The sequence below is a fragment of the Meleagris gallopavo genome, chromosome 2, assembly GCF_905368555.1.
Source record: "Meleagris gallopavo chromosome 2, MGAL_WU_HG_1.1, whole genome shotgun sequence".
Classification (NCBI taxonomy): domain Eukaryota; kingdom Metazoa; phylum Chordata; class Aves; order Galliformes; family Phasianidae; genus Meleagris; species Meleagris gallopavo.
In genome coordinates this window covers 64,192,319-64,210,599 of record NC_139405.1, presented here as the reverse complement: position 1 = coordinate 64,210,599, position 18,281 = coordinate 64,192,319, and the positions used below count along the sequence as shown (strand labels likewise).

Sequence of the window (18,281 nt, the reverse complement as noted above, 5' to 3'; positions counted from 1 at the left end):
AAAGAGAAATGCCTTTTCCAGGGCCTTGGCTGAGACCCTGAAATGAAGTGAGCAAGGCTAGGATTCACTGATTAACACTGATTATAAGTGTCAGTAGTTGGCACTGCTCTGAGAGGAAACATTTTATTTTGTGTTTGGGGAAATACAATCTATGCTGCTTCATTGTGAGAATATTTCATTTTAAAATAAACAGATCTGAATGGATTGAGAAATAAGGTGGAAACATGCTTTCTCTATAAATAAACAAAGTAGTGAGGATACGACTTGATGTGACTTTTCCTAATGGAACGTGATTTTGACTCCAAACACCAAATCTGACTTGTCAGATGATAAAGGTTAGACCTGCCTTTAAATTCTACATTTTCCTTAATGTTAAATATGCTACATAAAATAAACCATATAGCATGGGTAGGAAAAAGCACTGTAATACACCCAAGCTATGCTATCTTCTCTTTTGTTGGTATCTGAATGCCACCATACACTCTGCTGTGACACAAAAACTAACATTCAGTCTTTGCGGCAACATTAAACCCTTGTGAGGGTTTGTGAATTATGTGAATCATCATGTGCGTCTTGACAAAGCTGGACATTTGTTTTATTAGAAAACAGAGTGCGCCTTTTCCATGTTAGTGTTTTTAAGAAATGCAGTATTGTGAGAGTAATGTCAAACACACCTATCAAACAAATGAGTCACTAAGTATAACGGAGGCTGGTTCCTGTGGAACAAAAGGGGAGCTGTGACATTTTAACTAGGTTTTACTTCTTCCTTTGTGTTTAAACCAGTGCCTGATCACAAAAAAAATCATGTCTCTCATGCAAATTTTCTTTCTAACCACAAGCAAAAGCAGTACCAATTGTAGCTGCCTTTTGAACATTAAGCTCTCTTGATTTGGCTAGCAGAGAGCCTACAATTTAACTGATAAACTTCACTCCCTGAGCTGCACTGACATCATCCTGGCTGAAAAAAAAAACAAGGAAGTAAGCTAATCAGAGATCTTCTGATTTATATTCTGTAATGAAAACAAAGAGGCAGAAACCAAGGTCTTTTAAATGGAAACTGTCAGCAAAAAAGAAAACAGAAGAGAATTATCTTGGGAGGTATCCAAGAAAGAGCAGAAGGGTCACAGAGGAAAAGGGGATACTAGAAATGAAGGAATGCTCTAGGAGAGATAATATATATTACTGCAGTATTGTCCTACCTGGTAATGTCATATAAGGAGTGTTCACCATGCCATGTTGGTAAGATTTTGACAAATGACTGGCGAAAAAGCATGGAGCTTAAAAGACAGGTGTGAATGCATTCTTCACAGAGCTCTGTAAATAACTTTTTTGTTTACAGTTCTGAACTTCAACTACTGAGCCTCTTTCAAACTCTGTAAATACTTTTATGAATCATTTCATTCTCATCTTAAAAGGCAAGAATCTCACGTGCTTTCAATTTTTTTTTCTAATTTTCCTTTTTTTTTTTTTTTTCCAGTTGAACAATTCATCTGAATCATCCTGAAACCTCACATCAGCATTTTGATGCTGCCAAAACTTTTTTCTCTGCATAAGGGTCATATCCATTCTCATTAGAAGTAGGAATTCTCTAAAGGAAATTGAAATCCTTTGTTTCTACTGCAGGCTGAAATTCCCACCTAAGGACCAGCCATGCTATGACTCCAGCCCAGAACTGTGTGAAGGACATAGCTCAGGAGACCTCCCTACTCTGGTGGCACCAGAGGCAGTCACAGATGTGGAATGCACTTGCTGGGAAGATACATGGCTGCTTATCCACTTTGATCTTGCCAGATATTGCCTCTTCTTGCTCAGTTGAAAACTTTAAAGAGGTGGGTATTCTGCAGCTTAATCCATCTCAGCTGCAAAGGAAGACATTTCTCCTTAATACAGGCATCTCTGTGAGGGAATCAGCATGTCCCACAGAGTAAGGACTGGGAGTGATTGGTAAACACATATGGCTCACGACAGCTGAAATTTTCCTGTTAAGAGAGCATGGTTTTCTTCTTCCAAGGATTTCAGAGATACTGGAGAGGGCAACTGTACAAGGGTGATAGTGCTTAAAGGGTATCAGCCTTGGTCATGCTCAGAGTAAGTGTTCAAAAGCATCTGTAATACCACGATTCCATGAAATGAGAAGTTAAAAACTGTTTTAACTTTGTAAAATAGACAGAACTTGTTCTGCTTGAACCTGATACCTTCTGCAAAGTATTTCTCCTGATGCATATCTTCAGCTAGCTGGCATGATATAAAGGTATACTTTATCCTTCCTTTCCCTTTTCCCTGTTTATTCATTCCCCAGTTGTCCTTATGAATTGATGGGTAGTAGCTCTGCAGTAGCTATTATTTCATAGTGATACTTCTTTTATAGTGATAATTCCTACAATAAAAAACAGTGGATCAAACCTTTCCTTTGTAGGCAATTGGCATGGGTCACTGACTGACCCTTCTGTTAGACCCTTCCTTTTGTTGTATTACCCTTGGCATGGGACAGGAAGAGCAAAATAAATCTGTGAACCTCAAAATCCCTTTTGGAGAACAGCAGGTTTTGTCAGCAAGGTAAAAAGGCTTAAAGACACCAAGACCAATTCTGCTGAGTCTTTGCCTGCCAGTAGCTGAATTATGCTGCTGGAGAAATGCTGGCATGTACAAGGGAACAGCTCACTATGTATTGTTCTTGTTGTCTCTATGGAGAGGATTGCCCTCTCTGGCAGAACCAGCTGTATATGAAGCAAAGGAAGAACGTGTCATTAAACCCCCTTAAATGTAGCACGAATATTTCTGGCATTTTATATACGAATCAGAGGCTGAGAGGGATCTACCAATACAAGAATAGAAAGAAGTATACTTTCAAAGGGAAAGATAAGGGAAGAAACACACAACGTGGTGAATTGTGGGAAGATACAAAACAGAAATATCAATCCAGGAAAAATATATTTTTTAAATATCACATAATTATATTTGGTCCGGAAAACAGTGGCATCAAGTGAGCAGTCATCTGTTATGTAAACAAGGTATTAAAGAAAATCATCTGATTCTGTGAGGAGCATTTAAATAGTAAATATAGGCTTTTAAAATGTATTCTGCTTTAGCCTAAGACCAGCAATCATTTGGGCAGGAGGGCTGTTTCTTGTCTCATTCAAAAACTAGGCTCATAGCTCAGCTCTGCCAGCATAACAGCATAGCAGCATGCTATGAAAGATAGAAATATACTCATAATCATGGATATCTAATATCCAAAAAAACAAAATAGGTGACTAGGGAAGAGTTCTTCCAAAGGTAGCTTCTCTGACCACACTGCTCTCTGACAGGACTACACTGCTTTACTGGTACTACTGAATTTAATTATCAAATTTCCAGTTGACATAAATGAGATCAGAATGGAGTCTCCAGTGTCCTTCAAAACACTTGTGAAAACTATTGTTTTCTTTGAAATGTAGAATTTTCTATTCCTGTCAGAAAACTGATTTTTTCTTTGTCACACGTCAGCAAGAAGTCACTGAACAGAACAGAACTAGTCCTAAGTTGACATCCATCCACATTTCCTTTATAAAGGAGATGGCTATGTGTTTATTTGTCATATAGAAGTAAGCAAGCATGATTTGTCTGATTGGTCCATACGGACAAGATAGAGCATATCTTGACACAGCAGAGCATAGTAAAGTCACTCAGATTTATTTACAATAAAGAGAGATCATCAGACCCAGGGCACATATTCATGGTACCTCAGGCTTGGTGTACACATAGAGTATCAACAGAGTGCCAGAAGAAGTTCAAGGGTCTCAACTGCCTGCTGTCAAGCCAAGCCTTCATGCTAGAAGTACAATTTCTGCCCAAACCAACAATAATGGCAGATTGTAACAGAATCCAGCTAAGCTGGACACAGTCATGCACTGATGATGCAAAGTGCTCACCAACTCATTTTTTTAATGGTTCCACCCACAGGAGTTACTAACTTGAGCCTCTAATAATAAGCTTCTTTCACATTTATGCTATGTTGCAGTGAATGTAGTGGCACACTCCAGGAAATGCAATCACTGCTAAGATACTCACACACTATCTGCCAGGAATGTATGTGACTTGACTTCCAAAGCTGCAAATTCAGAGCACTGACTTACCTTGAATTTATTCCAAACACTGCATGTTCATATGCAGCTGTTAGTTGTATCATGTTTCCTAAACTTATTTGCTGATTTTACTGATGGAAATATTTGCTTTGGCTTTACAGGCAGTTGGTCACTCTTCAGTTCTTATCTCCTGGTATTTGGCTGCTCTGTATTCAATTTTTATATCTCTCCAGTGTCATTTTTAAAAGTCTCAGACTCAGCTGCTTCCAATGACTAGGAAAAGAAATGTACCTCAGCACTACCTTTTGTGAAAACCACAAACCAGCCAAACAAGTATTGATACCAGTTCATTTTTACTGTTCAAACATGCTATGAAAGAATTAGCTTCCTGTTTTACTCTATTACAAATAAGACAAAAACAAAAGCAGTGAGCACTGAAAGTTGAAATATTATTTTAATGGACTCCTGACATCCTCTCAGGATTAAATGGTTCACCTAACAAAGCCTTTCTCGTTATTCACCTATTTGTCACTAACAAAACTTCCTTATAGTGATAAACTTTGCTCAGGCAAAACCTTTCTGTCTAGTTACCAGCTACTGGCTTCATCAGTCAAGTCAAAACAGAAACCTTATTCACTCTGAATATCTTTCCATTTGTGTGACCTCTTTATTGCCTCCAAATTAGCTGTTATCTGCAGGTACAATTGTGTTAGACTTGTGTGAGCTTCAGACTCAGCCAGGGAAAGGTTTTTTCTGTGCTGTCACTCTCACACTGTCTGCCTTGCTCTAGGAGCTCTGTACAGGAGGGCTTCTGGATCAATTCGCATTTAAAGGCATCCATTCATCCATTGTATAATCTTTCTGCACTAAGCTGAATGCTTTTATACCAGATGTGTCTTATTTAAAGATATAGAATTTTTACTTCCTGGAAAGGCTATAAGGACTTCCAAAAAAAATGTACAAATAAAGAAAACAACAGGCTATTTCTAATAAATATCATCTGGACTGAGCAATGTTATGGAATTCTAATATTTAAATTAGCTGTGTTTACAGCATGTCTTGAATGACGTCAGTCAAGCCCCTCTCATCAATCTTCTAAAGTATAAAACAAAGCTAAGAATCATAAAGTCACATCTTGAAATAGCTATAGCATTACTGATGTTCAGCTGATGGAAGTTTTATGCATTGTATCAAATCAGATCTGCAACAGTGTTTTATTATGCATGGCAGACTTTGATTCTGAGTAGTCAGAAAGAGATGCATGGATTTCAGTAGCATATGCTGGACTAGACATATGAATAGAATGGTTGTGATGGGAGGTACTAAGGCCAAGTAGATCATCATATTTTTCTGATCCCATCAGTCAGCTTTGTTCTTTCTTATTGTATATGCATTTTCTGTGCCTCACCTCATGCTGTCCAGTTCAACATTATCCTCTGGTTTGTTGGAGATTTTATGCCTTAATGCCTGTTGGAGATTTATGGCCTTAAACTGAAAGAGGGAAGATTATCGTAGATATTAGGAAGAAATTCTTTACTGTGAGTGTGGTGAGACACGGGAACAGGTCGACCAACAAGGTTGTGAGTGCTTTCTCTACTGCCCCAGAGGCGTTCAAGGCCAAGATGGGAATTTGAGCAACGTGGTCTTATGGGGATGTCCCTGCTTATGGCAGTGGAATTGGAACTAGATGATCTTAAAGGTCCCTTCCAACCCAAACCATTCTATGATTCTATGATTCTATGATTCTATGATTCTATGATTCTATGATTCTATGATTCTATGATTCTATGATTCTATGCTGCACTGGATGTTAGTACTAGTCTCTGCTATTCCGTCTTCAGTGAAAAGGCTCTCCCGCAGGAATCCCACACCGTGGAGGTCAGTGAGAGGGTCTGGGGAATGGGAGACTTCCCTTTAGTCAGGAAAGAGGACGTGCGTGAGCGCCTAGGCAGTACTAAGGTCCACAAGTCCATGGGACCTGATGGGGTGCATCCACATGTGCTGAGGGAGCTGGCGGAGGTCACTGCCGAACCACTCTCCATCATTTTTGAGAGGTCTTGGATAACAGGGGAGGTCCCTGAAGACTGGAGGATAGCCAATGTCACTCCGGTCTTCAAAAAGGGCAAGAAGGAAGATCCGGGTAATTATAGGCCTGTCAGCCTCACCTCTGTCCCTGGAAAGGTGATGGAACAGCTTGTGCTGGATACCATCTCCAGACAACTGGGAGAAAAGGAGGTTATCAGGAGTAGTCAGCATGGGTTCACCAAGGGGAGGTCATGCTCGACCAACTTGGTGGCCTTCTATGATGCTGTCACATGCTAGGTGGATGGGGGGAAGAGCGGTAGATGTAGTCTACCTTGATTTTAGAAAGGCATTTGATACTGTCTCCCACGACATCCTTATAACAAAGCTGAGGAAATATGGGATAGACGAGTAGACAGTGAGGTGGGTTGAGAACTGGCTGACTGGCAGAGCGCAGAGGGTCGTCGCTGGTGGTGCAGAGTCTGGCTGGAGACCTGTAACCAGTGGTGTCCCCCAGGGATCTGTGCTGGGTCCGGTCCTGTTCAACATCTTCATCAATGACCTTGATGAGGGGATAGTGGCCACCCTCAGCAAGTTTGCTGATGATACGAAGTTGGGAGGATTGGCTGACACTCCTGAAGGCTGTGCTGCCATTCAGCGAGACCTGGACAGGCTGGAGAGCTGGGCAGTAAGAAACCGGATGAGGTTCAACAAAAGCAAGTGTAGGGTCTTACACCTAGGAAGGAATAATTGCATGCACCAATACAGGCTGGGGGATGAGCTGCTGGAGAGGAGCTCTGCAGAGAGGGACCTGGGCGTCCTGGTGGATGACAGGTTGGCCATGAGCCAGTAGTGTGCCCTTGTGGCCAAAAAGGCCAATGGCATTCTGGGGTGCATTAAAAAGAGCGTGTCCAGCAGGTCGAGGGAGGTGATCCTCCCCCTCTACTCTGCCCTGGTAAGGCCTCATCTGGAGTACTGTGTCCAGTTCTGGGCTCCCCAGTACAAAAAAGACAGGGATCTCTTGGAAAGAGTCCAGAGGAGGGCCACAAAGATGGTGAAGAAAGGCTAAGTGAACTGGGTCTATTTAGCCTTGAGAAAAGACGACTGAGAGGGGACCTGATCCAGGTTTATAAATATCTGAGGTGTGGCGGCCATAGCGGTGAGGCCAGTCTCTTTTCAGTGGTACGTGGAGACAGGATGAGGGGAAATGGACATAAGCTGCAGCACAGGAAGTTTCGCACCAATGTGCGTAAGAACTTCTTCACAGTGAGGGTGACGGAGCACTGGAACAGGCTGCCCAGGAAGGTTGTGGAGTCTCCTTCTCTGGAGATATTCAAGTCTCGCCTGGACGCCTACCTGTGCGACCTGGTGTAGGGAACCTGCTTTGGCAGGGGGGTTGGTCTCGATGATCTCTAGAGGTCCCTTTCAACCCCTACAATTCTGTGATTCTGTGATTCTGTGATTCTATTGCTGACCATTTTCGTTCAACATCAACATATCATAAATGTGATAATCTATCCAGCTGAGATCTTCAAGATCTAAGCAGTAGGGCACTTGGATACTGCAGTACTTAAATTTGCAGACATTCAGAATTCACGTTTTATTTGTCAAATTGTAGTTGTACCTGTTCTTGCTTTGTATACTAAACTGTTACGTAAGTACTTTTCCCAAGCTGTTTCTTGAGTGAACTTTTGTACTTACAGACTTGATGCATTAATTCCCTTACTTTTTGGTGCAAACAGGGTAAGTCCTTCCCTAACTCTATTTATTTATTTCTTAGTGGGTCAACAATGCCTCATTTGTGCTGTTCAGAAAGCACTGGACATGTTTCCCAGCAGTTAGGTTTGTGCAAGTGAGGCAGTTGGATGTATTGCACAGTTTAAAGAGAACTTTGTAAACGTTTATTTCATTTATATAGAAACAGAGCACAGGAATTTCCTTTTTTTTTAAAGAATTAAACTGTCACTCTCTGTGATTACATTCATTTAACATTCTGCAATTTGGCCTCATCTTCAGTCAAGCACCTTGAAACTTCAGATCTATTTTTAACTTGGACCTGAGATAAGAATCATACAGGATAAAATAATTTACTTTCTTTAAATCTAAACTGAGTACCCTGAGACCAACAACTGCTTATAGAACACTCACTTTTTCTACTTTTTCCTTTAAGTCTTGGCTTTGGCTTTTGTTGCTGTTATTTTTTTGTTGTTTTTGCTTCTTTTTTCTTTTTTCTTTCTTTTTTTTTTTTTTACTTGCTTGCTTCTAATTCATATAAGCCTAATGAAAGCTGATTATTTTTAAGAGCAATCTGAGACTCTTCAATAACAGTTACTCAATAGGGATCAATGGCATCTGTATAGATTCTTGTAGCTTTGGCTAACATGACAGAGATATGACTGACAGAGGATTAATTCTGTTGCTAGATAAATAAATTGCTAGATGAGTTAAGAGGAGAAGTTTCTTTAAGACTTAAAATGAAGATATCTATAGTACTGTCAAAAATATACTCTCTTATGTCCCGTTCTGTAAATAAGAATGTGCACTTACCCTATCCTGAACACTGAAGTTGATCAGCTTTTTGGCTAATATTTGTCAGTCTTACATCACTGCATTACGATTCTAATAAATATTCACTCATCTTTGTCTTACATCTTATCACTCACATCAATCCTGAGTTGTAGGATATTCCTGCTAGATGACTTCTCAACATACAGGTTTCCCTCCATCACCAATCATTTATAGCTGATCTTTCTTTTTTCCTTTACATTTAATTCTCATTAATTTTAATTAATCTCAGAGCAAACACTTTAGCACTATTTACAAGAAAAAATGAAAAGAAAAATAGTATGCCTGCCAGATGAATTTTCCCAGAGCTCTAACAGCACTAATTTACACTACAGACACACCAGGATGTGGTTGGAAGAAGCTCTGCATTTCCTGCTTGTGCATGCTTTGGATGCATGACCTTAAGATGTCAGAAAGTCAGTGGGTCATGGGGACAAGTCCGGCTTTATGGGTTATGCTTTCTGGCTCATAGATATGAAGCACGTAAACAACATTTGAAGATACAGGATTCAGTTTTCACAGCTCAAGAGAAGTCATTGGGTTAACTTTTCTGCTTTTATAGAGACTTAGTATTTCTGCCTATAACTTCTTGATCCCCTCAGCTTTTCATTATGCAAATTTACCAACAGGGAAAGAATGACATGAAGTGACATACTAAAATTCAAAAAAATAATTTGTTATCAACATTGAAATTTATTTTTGATATGCTTAATTATAAACACCCCCCATACCTCAAATTTCAGCTTTGCTTTTCATTATCTATTACTCACAACTGATTTTTGCTCAGCTTCTAAAATGTAGTGAGTACTACATTGGTAAGGATCCTTGGATCAGATTTAACCTTCGTGGCCTGCCATCCAGAATAGAAAGAGAATCTTAATGGGATGCAGCTGCAACTGAACTGCACTATCTGATCTGGTAGAAGAGACCCTCAGGGGCTCCCAGAAGTCTCTTATGAAAATCCACCATCACATTAAAGGACTAAGATGATTTCCTTACTTTGTGGAACTCATTTTTCAATGACTAGAGATGACATTCCCAGGGTTCACAATACTTCTGGAGAACAATGTCCTTTGTACTTTACAGTACTTGATAAAATACTTTGTATACACTTTCTCTGACACTATTGGAAATGTCCCTGTGAACCAGGACATTCCTGTCTCTCCCTAGCCCTCCTTAAAAGCTATGCACTGCTGAAATATGACTCAGAAAATAACCCACCCAGCAGGATACAAATATTACAAAAGAGGAGCACTAACCTCTTAAGAGGTCTGATGGGCAAGACACATAGCCTCTTTGACTCCCAGAATAATTCCAGGAAGGCCTTTTTCATTTATGCAGGATTAAGTCTCTTCTCTAGGCTTTCTCTGTTCTCTGTATCACACTTGTAGTCCTGAGACATAAAATAGAAAGATCTTGCAAGATGTATTTTTTTTTAAAAGGCGGTAATATACCATACTTAATGCTCCCTTCTTATCTGGCAATAATCTGGCACCTTTTCCTAGAAGATGGGAAAGTACTATTTGAGATTTCCAAGAGTCAGGACTGCTAAACTTCACAGCCCATTGCTCTACTAACTGCTTTCATCAGCTGCTAAAGGCAGGGAGATGAACAAAGACCTGAAAGATAAACTGAGCACTTGATCGTGTTAATTATGATCCTTCATACACAGATTTGTTTTAACGATGCCCTGACATGTGCTTTGGCTAGGTAAATATTTATGCTGCTAATTGCTTTTGTGCCAAGAGGTGAAGACCATTAGCTGCATCTACACTCCATAGCGTTTGGCCCTGGTACTCTCCTAGGACCCTCACGGTATCCTCAGGCCATCAGACATAGGTAATATTTTGCTCTGTGTTTTATTCAGTAGAAAGAGTCCAAAACAGTGTAAGGACTGTGTTGGAGCATTTCAGCATACTGCTTTCATACCATGAAATACACAACGTGTTCTTGTTCCATCTTCCCTTGGAGATGGCCAAGAGTACAAAGTCTCCTGGAGGACTGAGTAAGTAAAGGGCTTATTTGTAGCAGTCTCTTGTGTGATCCTCCTCCAGAAGGTTTGAGAAGATAGGCAGTTTATTCACTGTAAAAGTGAGCCTAAGAGTGAATAAGATTTCTTCAGAGCGGGCAATTAACACACAGGACCAGAGAATAAACTGGAGGCCTAAAAGCACTATGGGACAATTATGTGTACACACATTATCTCCCTGACACTGACTGGACTTTTTAACACTCATAAAAATTATGTGTTGTTTCTACTCTTGACTGTTAAACAAAAAGTTACACAAGAAATCCTTAGGGACAAAATCTCTTCTCCTCCTTGATCTCAGGGTATTGGAAAGCGACATTGGGTTTTTCTGTGAACAGCACTCCCATTGACTTAAATACAAAGCATAGGCTTGAGCCAGTTTGCCAGAGGATGGCTATTCAATAGTTAATTGCTGACCACAAAGTAAGATGCTTCTTATATTCCTTTTAGCAAATACTATGAGTGCAAGTACTTGCAGGCTTTGAATTGAAAAAAGCAAAACAAAAGAAAACAAAACAAAACAAAAAAAAAACCAAGAATCTGTGATTAACATCACCTAACCCAGCCCTATCTCTTCTTATATTGCTTAAAAACAATAAAACTACAGCTGCTTAAATGACCCTACAGATTTTTTTTTTCTTTCAAAATAATCAGCATCATTTCATTTAAAAAGAACAGCCAGAACAAGTTAGCCATTTATTTATTTTTCCTTCTAAGTGGATCCTGGCAGGAAAAACTTTTAATTGTTGATGGTATTCTTATACACAGACTTCACCTCCAGCTGTGCTGCAGTGTTTGGGTTCCCTAGGAGGACAGTTCTTTTATTACTGCACACTGATATCAGCCATCAGGAACACAAGGGTGGATGACATCAATCAACATCAGGTAATGTTCAGCATCATCTCTGCTGCCTTCAGAGCAAATAGATTCCTCTCATCACAACCTGGGTCCTCTCTCTGCTGAAGTCTCCAGGAGTTTTGCTACTGATATCAGAAATGGAATAAGAACCAATATAAACTGCCTACTCTAAAGTACCTGTGGCTATATTATCTTGTAATCCTGGCAAAGCATTAATAACTGCCATCTTGGTTTAGTGCCTTTTACATCAATGCTACTCAAAAGTCTTTAAGCTATTTTGGACTGTTTATACAATGCCAGTGTTACATATGGCTTCATGAACAGCCACGTATTATTTATAAAATTGCCTGGCAAAGTTCTCATAGATCTGATGCCTTTTTTATTATTATTTTTAACATACTTTTTCGCTAGTTTAGCTCTTGCCTATTTCAGACTGAAGTAGACTGTGATGTGGTAGCCAAGATTACTGCCAAAATCAGAGCTCGGGATCTCATCCAAAACTCACTGTGGTCAAGGAGAAACTTGCCACTAATTCAGTAGAATTTGGATCAGGCACTCTTAAACCTCCTCTCTCATACTCTCATTTTGCATCTCTGTAATGCCTTTGGCTTCTCTGGAACATATCCTGATCTGCAGGAGGGAGAAGAGAAAAACTCTTCCTTTTGTATTTGTTTTCTTAAAACATTTTCTTTTACATTGTTTCAAATGGTTTTGATTTATAGATCAGCACACACCCAAAAACAGTCCCTGGGAGCGACAAAGATTCAGAGGCTTGTTTGCACAGCTTTAGACCAAAGTCTGCTTAACTGTGAAAAATAACATTTTTGTAGGCTGTTACTTCTTAAAGAGCTGCTGGTGCCCTCTGAAAATCTTTGAGGAACAGTTTGTTTAGGAGTGAATCTGCCTAGGACAATATACAGTTTTATTATTCTGGTCACTATCTGCTAAAAGTCTCAAACAAGGCAACAAGAAAGATTACTTAAGACTGCAATTAGAAATGCACAAAAACCAAAAATCACATTTAACAATTGCAATCAATTCATGGAACAGAGACAAATGTTCTTAAAAATACTGTAGCCCTAATAATCTGTTTTTAGAAAGAGAAAAATGCAGACAGGTTTATTGCTTTTTTTGTTGTTGTTGTTGTTTTTTCCAACAGGAGCAGAAAGCTGTTCAAATGGCTATTTCTCTGCAAAGAAAAAACACTTTCCTGCAAGTAAATACTGTATACATAGGCAACAACAAATGGTGCACAGACCAGCAGAAAATTTGACAAAGAGGCACTGTATCTTCTAACAGTGCTTTCCTTGGGAGACTAAGGCTTCACATTATCATTCATTAGATTAAAATATAATGGGGAAATAATGCTGGGAACTAATTCTGCTAGCTATATAAGTATTTCCAAGTGTGACAATCCATTACTCAATGTAAAATGATGCTATCACTGCCTTCACTGCTGCCCCTGCACTTGTACACGTGGCACAGTAGGGACGAGAACATACTTCTTTGCTCACTCAGTTGCTCTTTGATCTGTTGGGACTGTATGCACGATCACCTGCCCAGCTCAAGACACTCAAGATCCTGTGAGTTCTGCAAATTCCCTACAAGTAGTTTACATGATTACAATTTTCCAGTCATAGCTGGATGTCCAAAATTATGCAGAGAAACAGCTTCTTAACAGGCATTACAGAAATTGAAGACAAGTAAGCTAATGCATCTATGTAACTTTCTGTTTACCAATACTCAGTAATAAAACCATTTGTGTTTTGTAAAAGTTAATGAACTCCAGTATCCTGAGCTCTAAAGACGTGGGAGAAGTCAGTATCTTAGCTAGGTCCCGATGTTTCTACTTAGTTTAATTCAGCCCTTACAAAACTCTCATTAAAGTCAATGAATATTTAATAAAAAAAAAAGAATAAAGACAGAACCAAATTCAACATTCATTTTATTAAATGTCAGTTAGCACAAGAACAGCAGGATTTGGCATAAGCTGCATCTTCAGGATTGAACTAACTTTCTCATACCACAGAAAATAAGACCCCCCCAAAAAACCTAGAGGGCAGAATGCACAAATTTTCAATTTTAACCAAACAGTGTATTTTTATTTACTTCACTTTTCTACAAGAAAATTTGCAGTCAATGCTCTGCACTGGAGAGTAGGCTGTACAAAGTCACATCCATCCAAGTCGATCTACATGAATATTTCTACTTCTTTCCTCAGCCGCTGCACAAGAGACCACAATTTTATAAAAACATTCTATCATTTTTATCAGTTTCCAGAATCTCTACTAAGGCCTTGCCTGACTGTGTCAATCAGGCACATCTGCTCCATTTCAACATTAACATCCAGACACTACTGTAGGACGAATCTTTAAGTTGATTGCTGCCTTCAGGCTCAGCTTAGCTTTCAAATTATGTAAATAGTTCCCAGTCAAAGCCTGTCCTCAGTTCTCTGTTAAAGCTGAAGCTACAGTTGTGATACCTAATCTGTCCTTTTTATCCAGATGTGAATAACAACTATGAAAATACCCTAAACCCTGAGGAAATGAAATTTCAGTCATGCACTTGTTTACCTTGACATAGCTTTGTCATTTCTGCTTCCTTCACATAAACATGTTTTGTCTGCATGACAGGAAACAGTTAACTGAAACATGGAGCCCTCTCCCAGTGCTTTTCAGATGAGTAAAGCCCAGACCAAAGTCCATATGGTATTCACCCATAAACACAGACACATGACAGGAAAAATGCATTTTAAATCTGTGCACTGTGTGTCTTGGAAGAAGTTTGTCAAATTATAAAAAAAATAGAACTTCCCCATAGCACCCTGGGAATGTACCCAGACACTGGATCAGTTCTCATCTGCCTTCAAAGAAAGCACTTGAATAGGTCCCCTTTTAACAGAATAGTGTTTATAATGTAATTTTACTTCTCTTTTGGGATCTATTTCTTTGCCAATGTTACTTTTAAATAGGATGATTAATATTTAAAGTCACTTAATTATCACATGTTAACCCATTTCCAGAACTGGTTACAGCTGTCCTTTGATGTAGAAAGGAACTGAACTCACCACTGCAGCTTTCTCTTAAAATGAAGATGTTGGAAATATGGAAAGGAATTTTTTTTCTTCACTCTTCTCCTTTTTGGATGCACTGCTTAAATTCTTCAGTAATGTTATATTTCAAAAATAGGTGCTTGGAAATCGAATCTATCTTTTTTTTCAGCAAGGTGTCAGCTATGTTAAACTCTTGAATCAGTCATGCTAGGAATTTCCCTATGCATGCAACAACATTGTGCAGAGACTGCCTGCCATTTGCCAACTTAAACTTCCAGTTGTTTGCAATAGTCACTTTACATAATACTTCCCACTACTAATGTTAAAAAGTGCAAACAGGTGCACCTTTTTTCATTTCACACCTAGCTCCAAAAAGCATTAGTGTATAGGTGAGAGGGTGTCAAATGGAAAGAAAGACTTGTTAGGGGTAGAGGACTTTACAAATCCCCTGCAGACATATCAGCAGAATCATCTGAGCTCTCCGCCTGTCTGGGTATGTGACTTGATTGAGGTCCAAGTAGCTTACTTTAGAATATTACCTTAAAAACTGATTTCCCTGTGATGAAATTTTGATCCCTGGGGCTGTTCATCACACTGGCCTCCTAGGCAGTGGCTATGGAGTGCCACTCCCACCTTTGGCTGATTCCATACTCTGGTGGAGGAGTAGGAAATGTTTTTGTGAGTAGGTCCCCCAAAACTGCATCTCAAAATCTATACGAGATGGCATGGCCAGGTGTGGATTAAAAGGTGTTCAAATTGCCTTCAATCTAAAAAAGCCAATTAACTTAATGGGCAGGGCTAACTACAGTTTCCTGAAATTCTCTTTATTCTTCCATTCGCATGTCTACAAAAGACAGACAAACAGTTGCAACATGACTCTAGCATAAAGTGCTTTAATCTCCGGGAATTGGAGTGAGTGCTAAATTATACAACTAGTATTTAGTCTACAATACAAATAGCATTCATAGCACAAACATAAGCCCATGTCTAGGTGCCCTGGGGTGGAAGGTGTGTATGGCAGGATAGGCATATAAATGGTTATTCCAGACAGTACTGCAGTATTTTTTACTGAACAGATTCATCATTCTCAAATTAGTCATGTATGAAAGAGCTTTTTCTATAGATGATAGCAATGTAAATTGGATTAATCAGAAAATTGGTCTTGTCTATTTATATAGGTGATTAGCAGCGTATTTGTCTGTGTTATTCTGAACTCACCTCAGAAACCGTTTGCACTGACTGAATGAAGGTATAACTAAGTTATAAAAAAGCGAGTGAATGTAATTTATATTATAACAAAAAAAAAAAAAAAACCCACAACCTTTTACTGCAATAGCAATGATAAGAAATCATTTCTGTAAAGATTTACCTACTAAATATATTCTTCTATTGCATGATTTTCATAATGAATTTTTATAAATAAAGTGTTCTCTAGAACAACTTGTTAGGCAGTTATCATCTTCAATGACAGCATGTTTTTCTCCTTTCATGTATAAATAGTTCAGAAAAGGGGTGGAGAGTGATAATGTTCTTATGTCCGGATCATACTTGACTGATACCTATCAAAAATGAAGAGGTGGGAGGAAAATAAGATTCTCTCAAATAAAATGTTCCCCCTCCAAAAAAGAAACAGAGCCTGATTTAACTCCTTTGTTATCTTTTCTGCATCCCGTCTGTAAACCATGAATCGTATATTTTTTAAAATGCTGTAGTTTGGGTCTCACAACAGCTAGAAACAACATCTATACTACACCTGAAACTTTTTAATACAAATATAAGGGAACAGTGTATTTTATGTATCTTCAGTATTGACTGAATTTAGTCTGCTAAACATATGGGCATGGATAAGTTACACCTATATTAAAAAAAATATGGAGAGACAGATGTATAGGACTCCTTTTCTTGCAGACTGACTTCTGACATTGTCAATAAGTAGATCCAGTTATGGTGATGGCTGAGCTGAAACTGCTTCATACCTTGCTTCAGTGAAAAAGTATAGTGTTAGCTAATACCTGCCTCCTGTATTCTTCAAAGCAGTGGTACTATGAGGTGATAAATCAGATATGAAGGCACATAACGCTTGTTTCAAGGCATCTGTAAAACTAGCATCAAGTACAAAATTGCATGGCTGCATAGCACAAAGTATTAGACTACTAGAAACTCACTCTGCCACTTCACATTTGTTTAGACAACCCTGAATAGGTAATTTTGTCCTAGCAGACCTGATGTTGCCTCAGGTATTTTCTGTCTGTGCTGTTCCAGCTTTATGCTGGGTCAGAAATCTGCCCTCCTGTAGCCAGCATGAACCAGACTAAAAGCAAAAAGCCAGCATGCACATCACATTCTCCTGCTGACGTTACAGAGTTGGAATCACATGTTCATGTCTGATCTGGATTAAATCTACACAATCTAGTGAACTGTATTAAGAAACATATATCATTCAACGAGTTCACGTGACTGAAAGACACTGTAGCACACTCAAAGGGGCAGCTTAGACAGCAGATCTAATTGGGCAGGGAGATCTGAGAAGCAGACAGAAAAGTCTGATGGATAGATAGCAAGCTGTTTTCTCATTTTTTCTCTGCCTGGAACGCTCTAAAATCCATCTGCTTCTCTGTATTTTGTGAAATTTGATGTACTTGCTAATGGCAAGGCTCTGATTCATGAATTACAGGTCATGATTGTGCATAACAGGGAAGAACCTCACTGTGACCCAGCAGTCTCTCCTTTTCCCATGTGTCCCCACTCACCACAACATGGACTCAGGCCTCTATATGCAATAACAGTACAAACATAAATTAGTAATTCTTGAAGGATACTACAAAATCAGCTAAGCTGAATCTGCAGTCAGAGAGAGGTACATGGAATTCATGCGATTAGTAGATATGCAAAGTTTCAGAGCTTTTAATTGTTGTTTTTGCTTGAGCTTGTGAATCATAGCTCACAGAGATTCAGATATATGGTAGTTTTAAGTAGGGGCTCCCAACATGACCTCCTGAAAATACCAAATTAAGGTTGGAAAGACCCTTCTTTGAAGGCAACAAATTTTTACAGACCTTTCTATTTTTCTTTCTCAGCGTGCTCCAGTGTATTTCAAAAGTCCTAAACATGCATTCCAGTTAGCTACAAATGTTTGCTGCCCCTTTACAGATAGAGTAACGCTCATGATGAAAAGTGTGGACAGATGATTAGTAAAGTCAAAATTTAAAGAATGTGAGGCATACAGTAAGGTCAATAACTAGGGCATCACTGTGAATTATGAATCTGATATCTTTTTCTTTAGTGTTGATGTGAGCTGGTGCAGAATATGAGAAGGCAACTTACTTCTATGCAGCAGAGTTCTGTACATTTTTTTTGCCTTTTAGCCCTGGGATTTGAACCTCTTGGGATAGTCTTGCAGTTCCTTCTCTCTTCTTTCAATGAGCCATGATTTACATTTTTTTTTTAAAAACACATGAATAAATTGAAGAAAAACAAATGAACATTTGAAAACAGTAAGTCAGTGAGGTTATAGTGAAGGAAATCTCTATGCATAATGGAGAAGATGGAAACTGAAGTGCAGAAAAAAGTGTAAGAGCTAGCTAGGTAGTCCAGGAACACATCAAGGCAAAGCAGCTCTGGCTTATGCAACAGTTAGGATCCTTGTCAAGTGGGTGTAAAATGGGTGTTGGGCTCAGTATGAAACACATGT

At 39.0% G+C, this 18,281-nt stretch overlaps 1 long non-coding RNA gene across 1 annotated transcript; it reads left to right on the top strand.

Annotated features, from left to right (window-relative positions):
• Window positions 1-1,030: 1,030 nt before the first annotated feature.
• On the top strand, window positions 1,031-16,472 carry LOC146545006 (uncharacterized). Its single transcript, XR_014881432.1, has 3 exons — window positions 1,031-1,829; window positions 11,449-11,565; window positions 12,698-16,472. It is a non-coding gene; the product is annotated as an uncharacterized LOC146545006 (long non-coding RNA).
• Window positions 16,473-18,281: the final 1,809 nt, after the last annotated feature.